This window comes from Rhinolophus ferrumequinum, chromosome 21 (genome assembly GCF_004115265.2).
Source record: "Rhinolophus ferrumequinum isolate MPI-CBG mRhiFer1 chromosome 21, mRhiFer1_v1.p, whole genome shotgun sequence".
Lineage (NCBI taxonomy): Eukaryota > Metazoa > Chordata > Mammalia > Chiroptera > Rhinolophidae > Rhinolophus > Rhinolophus ferrumequinum.
In genome coordinates this window covers 38,737,466-38,744,509 of record NC_046304.1, presented here as the reverse complement: position 1 = coordinate 38,744,509, position 7,044 = coordinate 38,737,466, and the positions used below count along the sequence as shown (strand labels likewise).

Genomic DNA, 7,044 nt, shown 5'->3' with positions numbered 1-7,044 from the left:
GACCCAAAGGATAACAATGATAACACAGTAAAATTGAAGGAGGTTAGGAGGATGAAATTGTAACTCTAATATTTCCATTTTTATAAGGAGGCGGGATTCTTACATTTATTACGTAATTCAATATTAACCTTTTAAAGGCTATATTGGGGGGGGGGATTGGAAAAAGGGGAGAGGCAGTCATTGCCAGACAGGAGGCCCTAACCCTTCCTGACCACTAGCATCCCATCTGTTCATAACCAGCCTGCTTTGCCACCTCCTTCCCCTCCCTGCTACAAAACCAGCCACCTGGTTTCCTCTAAGATACTGGAAGCCTCCTTGAACCGCTGAAGAGATCAAGACCTTAGGAAATCAGTTTGTTACACTCCCAGGTTGGGGGGGAGGGTGACAAATTGCAGCAGGAGCTAAGGTACAGAGGTGGAGCTGAGCATGGTCAATTAGGAGAGGGGAAGACAGAGCAAGGCAAGAGGTAGGGAACGACTACTCCACTGAGTGGTCATGGTATACCAGGCTCTGGTCTAGGAACTTTGCACACTTTCCTTTCTTTAATACACACCTCAACCTAAGAAGTAAGTATGGTTATTCTAAAAGGAAGAAACTAAAGCACAGAAAGGTTAGGTAATTTACCCAAAGTCACCCAGCTAGAAATTGGCCAAACTTGGCTTTGAACAAATGTTACAATGGCTATGAAATCAAAACATACAGAAACAGAGAACTGAAAACATACAGATTGTCTTGTGTTTCTTCAACAATCTTTGAAACTTCTTTAACATTTCTCCTTTATCTCCTGGGCCTCATACCCAAGAAGGAAATTGTCACTTGATTATCTGATAAGACATATAAAACTAGCAATCCCACCCCACCTTTCATCTTTTCTGTTTGCCAGGGAAGGTGTTGATGAACAAATGGGAAGGAAGAGGTGGAACAGGGGAGGGGTAAAGGAAGGGGCCCAGTTTGTCAGGGTAGCACCAGGTTGTAGACCTACCCCAATATGTCTCCTTTAAATGGGAACTCCAGTCCTCACCTCCCCACCCCCAGCCCAGGCATCTGCCTCAGGAAGCTTTCCTCCATTAATGTCCCTTTTCTTTCCTGGCACCTCTGCAGCCCTTTCTCTTCTCAAGATCACAGCCCAGGACCGATAACACTGGGGGATTCACTGCACAGAACAGTCAAACATTCATGCATTCAACATGCATATATGGAGTGCCTGCTAGGTGCGAGACACCACTCTGGGTTCTGAGCATATAGTCCTGAGTGAGACGGATAAGGCCCTCATGGCGTGGACATTACAGTAGGGCGTAAGGAGAGACAGACAATGAATAAAGAAGTAATTTCAGATGGCAATACATGCCATCAGGGAAAAGAAAGCAGAGACATGAGCTGGAAAGTGTCTGGGGGAAGGGAACTACTTTAGATTGGAGGTGTGTGTGCTCAGGAAGGCCTCTCCCATTGGTGACATTAGAGCCAAGGTTTAAGTGACAAGGAGTCAGGTAAACATTCTAGACAGAAGGACAGACTAGCTGGGACTTACCTGCTTCCTCCTATTGGCTCCCTTACCTGGATCAGATTCTAGCTGCTGTGTCATTGCTCTTCCTCAGAGCTGTCTCCCCCACCAGACAAAGCCCTGAGCCCAGGAGTTGGTTCTTTTCATCTTCTCTGCAGTGTCCATCACTGTGCCTGGTACATACTAGGCAATCAGGAAACCTTGCAGGAATTCATGAATGCCTGATGGAATGCTTAAATGTACTTGGGGGGAGGAGGTTCCCTGTATTTGGGAACCAAACATCCAGTCCGAGCCTAGGAGTTTCTTGGTCTGGGGTCCTCGAGCCTTTGGGAGTTCTATTGATACTGGGTTGGCCAAGAATGCATATAAAACCCTGCATTCTAGGCAATGTCTGGGTAGTATTGATCTCGCAGGCCTTTACTGAGGAGGAGGGTCTTTTTGGAGGAGAAAAACAGAAACTGGGGAGGAGGTGACACTGGAGAGGGAGGCCCCCCTCAAGGCCTGGTTGACTGAAACCCTGGGCTAAGAGTCGTCATGAGTCCTGTCCCTCACTAGTAGACTGGCTTGGAAACGCCACTTTCCTCCGGGAAGCCTCGGTTTCCTCAGCATGTGATGAAGGGTTTAGATGGTTCCAGATTCCTTCCCCCATAACAGTCCATGCTCTAGAGTAAGAGAGGGTAGGGGATGCAAAGAGGTCACCTAGGAAATGGCCGAGGATCCTGACCTCCACAGTACAGCATCCTAACCAAGTACTTGTCTGAGTGCACAAATGAAGGGAGGAGGGGGTGGCGTGAGATGGGGGGATGCATATCAAGGAGCAGCTGTCAGCTTGAGAACCACAAAGACCCATTTTTCAAATCCCAGTTTTGTTTCCTCAAGAATAAAATGGAAAAAATACAACCTACCTCTTAGAATGAGTATGGAAAAATTTTTTAAATGTGTGAAAGTGCCCCACAGCTACCCTTCTCCTCTACTAGAGGACCTTTCAGAGGCAAGCCTTCCAAAACCCAACCCCGGAGCACAGTCAAGGGCTGAAAGGAGTAGATGCTTCCCCCTGGTGGACGTGTTTGTAACTGCCTGATTCCTGAAGCAAAGTGCAGGAGTAGGGTTAACCCCCTGGTTAAGTTGCACAGGTTCCCTTGCCTCCTTCTGGAGTCTCCCTTTCAGACAGGATCTTTTGTACAACTTGGGATTGTAGGAATGGCAATTCCACCCTCTTACAGTTATTTTGTGTAAGTGAAATCAGATTTAAATGTACATTATTTCAGAGGAAAAATCTAATTTCAATTACATTTCCCATACTTTTACTGAGGGCCTAATAATAGGTACAGGGAAGGCTGAGGCAGGACAGGGCTGTAAGAGGGAAAGTTATGAAGAGATCAGTTGCAGCCAACTTGCTGTGACAGATCCACGTGGGGATAGATGTCCAACATTCATTTACACCGGAGCCTGGTGCTCAGGAGGGGCTTTAGCTGGAGGAGGGGACTTGGGTGGTCAGCAAGAAACAGAATAGGAGCCCCAAGAGAGTGATATGACATACCCCTCCGCCCCCCATCATATGTAACTCTAGGGGAATCATAGGAGTACATCCTGGTTCTCAGGCCTGGAGTTACACTGCCTGTTAAAGAAATACAGTGTAACAGCCCCAAACCGCTGTGTAAAAAGAAACAATGATTTGCTGACATCTCCAGAAACCTTAAAGGGAAGCCAATTAATAAGCCTTGGCAACCTAGTGTCTTCTATGCTTTCTTGTCACCCCATCCAGAGCTCTCCACCCATCCCATACTTCTTGGAGCCTCCCACTCCCTAACAACTCATAAAATGAAAAACAAAAATTTAGCTCAAAAACAAAAATTGAACCCCAAAAGGGTGACATGACAATGTCGGGGGGGGGGGCAATGGCGAGGGAGGAGGAACAACCAAATTAGAGAGAGGCAGAGAGGTGAAGCAGGGGGAGAGCCAGGCCCAGGCTCTGAAGGGCACACATAGGATGACTGGCCAGTCATCCAAGCCGACGGGCTTTCACAACAGGGGCCAATCGCCGGTGCCCTTACCTGTTTGGTTCAGTCTCTTTTTTTTTGTGGGAGAGGAGGTTTCCCAGACAAGTCACCAGTGTTGCCTCGCATACATTGATTGACAAGGGCGTAGAGCTTCGAATAGTGGTTCTCAAATTCGCCAGCACCTCCGAATCACCTGCAGGACTTGATAAAACACCGATTGCTGGGCCCCACTTCCAGGATTTGTCATTCAGTCAGTCACGGGTGGCGGAGACCGTGCATTTCTAACAAGTTCTCGGGTGACACCGATGCCACCGGCCCGGGAACTACTCTCTGAGGACCACTGGCTGGGAAGATGAGTTCCAATCCTGTCTGTAACGTCTCCCAGTGAGCCCTTGGGCACATTACTTACCTTTCCCAGCCTCAACCTCTTCACCTGTAAAATCGGACGATACTACTTCTCTAATAGGGTTACCGTGAGGATCAAATAGGGTAAAAGAAGTGAAGTACGCAGCAGAGGGCTGGGCATATACAAGTCCTCTACGCCTGGTAGTTTTTACGATGATGATATTAGTTTCTCTCAACCTGTCACGCAGGGACTCTAGTCCCGCTCGGCGCACCAGAACGCAGGATATGGTGAGGCCAAAAAGGAACACCAAGGGAGCCATAGATAGGGGAGTCATACCACCACATTCCCGCTGGCGGCTGGGCTGGAGACACAGGAAGCAGGAGCCACACGATCCGCAATCCGCCCCCGGCTTCTCTGCCAACCAACCCACTTGCTAGCTGCAATCCGCTGTCCGCTTCTCTGCCCACGAACCAACTTTGCTAACTGGTTACAGCTGATGGCCGTCCAGTAACCGAGCCAGCCCCTCTCCACGGGAGGCGGAGAGCCTGGAAACTGCTCTCTGGGACTCCGTCCCCACACAACCGATCACAAAAAAAACACATCGGCCCAGGAAGCCAGTTTAACGTGGAATATCTTCCTCCGACAATATACAAAGTGTCATGTACAAATTGACCACCCACCCGCCATGTCTTTTCCGAAGATTGCTTCTCAGTCTTAAAGGTGCACACAATCCCCTGTGGACCTCATAAAATGCAGATTCTAGTTCAGTAGGTGTCATGGACTGAATCGTGTGTCCCCCCCCTCCCACCCGAAAGTTCTGCAGCCCGCCGGGTGGTGAGGATTACAAGGAGTGTGTGGGTCCGTCCGGGGACGAGGGATGGGAAAATGGTATCTCAGCGTAGCTATTACTTAATCTTATAGGTCGGCTTAAGATGGATTTGAGACACCATTAGGTCTCCCATCTTCTCAGTTGGCGCCTTCTCCGTCAATAAACCTTTCGTGACTCCAAACTCTGACGTTTTGAGTTTTGGCCTTCGGAAGCGTGAGACTTTGGTCCGGTAAGAAACTCTCCTGTCTGGTGTCCTGCCACCCTTGGCCAGATCTTGCCCTTCCCCGCCCCCCTCCACGTATGGAGTTCCGGCCAGTGGCCTCCTGACTGCTGCTTCTCTGAATCAGTCTGACCTGGGCATCGTTTATTCACTCAAACGTTTACTGAGCGCCTACTACGTGCAGGGCACTGGGCTCGTGCTGGGATCCAGACTCCAGACATAAGCACTGGGGAGGTGACCGCCCTCAACGATCTCCGATGTCCTTGGGGGGAGATAAAAGATTGCCCCACGGGGTGGTGAGTGGTGGACTCGAAGTGAATCACCGGGCGCGATGAAACACATAGGTGAGGAAGAGGTGAAGGGAAACGGCGTCGCAGGCGGAGGGAGCCTGACGTGCGGAGCCCGGGATTTGGTTCACTCACAGAAGCGCCGAGAGACGCGGATGCCGGAATCTCAGAGAAGCCCTTCAGCTGCCCTGCCCGGGCCTCCCCGTGTGACACGCCTCCTCACCCCTCCCCACTGGCTGCCATCAGCCCGGGTCCAGACCTGGCGCTCCCCCGACTCCGCACGAACCCCTCTTCGGACACATAAGAGGCTCGTCTTTCTGGGCGTTTCTAGTGACTGCGTCTCGGCCCGTTCGTACAGGCCCCTCTGGCCGCCGAGCCCCAGTCCCCTTCGGTTCTGTCCTTTCTCTCCGTTTGCTCAAAAGAGGAGCTCGACCCCCGCCCCCAGCCCGGGGTTCCCTGTCGGCGCGCGGAGGCCGTCCCGAGGGGGGCAGTCCGCCCGCCGTAGCCACGCCTCCTCGGGCGGGAAAGGGCGGGCTATGCAAACAAGAAATGGCGTTTCACCCGAGAACGCCGGTGCAACGACCGACAACACGATTTCTCTCTTAAGATACAGAGAATAAAACCAAACCAAATCGGCACCGCAGCCTGCTGCTTAGTGACTCCCATAGTACAGTACTTCCAAAGAAGCAAAGGAAGTGAGACCTCGGCTGCCGGTGACCTGGGTCACCGTAGGTGGAATGTGCGCGACAGGAGGAGGGTGACGGGCGAGGGACGAGCGACCGGCATCGCTTCTCGGCCTTTTGGCTAAGATCAAGTGTAGTATCTGTTCTTATCAGTTTAATATCTGATACGTCCTCTATCCGAGGACAATATATTAAATGGATTTTTGGAGCTGGGAGATGGAATAGGAGCTTGCTCCGTCCACTCCGCGCATCGACCCGGTATTGCAGTACTTCCGGGAACGGTGCACCCCCTCGGGGGAATAACAGAGGTTTTAACGGAAGATACAAGCTTCGTTTCTTCGCTGTGTTTGCGTCTGGGGTACTTCTTAGCATAGTTCTGAGTCTGTCCTACCGTACTTCTTGAACTCCGCTCTGCGTTCTAAACGGATGGTTTCCTGTTTCAACTTCATCTTTGCCTGCGACGATGGGGTAAGAGGCAGCGGATGAGCGAGTGTGTTTTCGGCATCAGAGCTTTCCAAGGTCTGAGTTTATAAACTGTAGCAGGTTTTAATAGCGTTCACGGAGAGTGATTTTGTTCGACAGAAAATAGACCGCCCGCCCTGGAAAGCCTTCTCACTCAGCTCTTCAAATTTCTTCTATCGTCAGTCACTAGGTTAAGCCTATGAGATGGGGGGAGAAAACTATGGTAAGTGACTGGTAGAAGGACCCAGCCATCAGGAAGAGTTCACGGGAACCTATCTCGTGGCCTTTAATCATTCCCTGCAGTCACCACAGAAAGATCAAAGTGTCATTTCTCCATGCCTTCTATCCCCGTAAGATTCTAAACATCACCCTTTTCGGTCTTTTATATCATTTCTCCCCAACTCCAAAACACCTGTCCATCTTCCAAGAATTCCCTTTTTCCTGCCTCCTCTCTAAATGCTCTTCCCGTTGTTTCTCAAACCTGAGTCTCTCTCCAGAGGACATCGTTTCCCTACAGCCTTCGGGGGCGCGGGGAGGGTACCTCTCCCACACACCTCATCCTGCAGGAACCGCAAAGGGAGTGCGTGTCCTTGTCCCCTATTGCTACTTCCAGACCCTCCTCACACCGTCCTCAAAACAGAACAAAAATACGAGCTCGAGTCTCTTATCTTCAGTCTCTACTCCCCATTGTCTCCTTGTACTGACTGGCCCCCAGA

At 50.6% G+C, this 7,044-nt stretch overlaps 1 non-coding gene across 1 annotated transcript; it reads left to right on the top strand.

Moving 5' to 3' along the window:
- The first annotated feature begins 5,967 nt into the window (after positions 1-5,967).
- On the top strand, positions 5,968-6,158 carry LOC117014151 (U2 spliceosomal RNA). The gene has a single exon (XR_004421454.1). It is a non-coding gene; the product is annotated as a U2 spliceosomal RNA (small nuclear RNA).
- Positions 6,159-7,044: the final 886 nt, after the last annotated feature.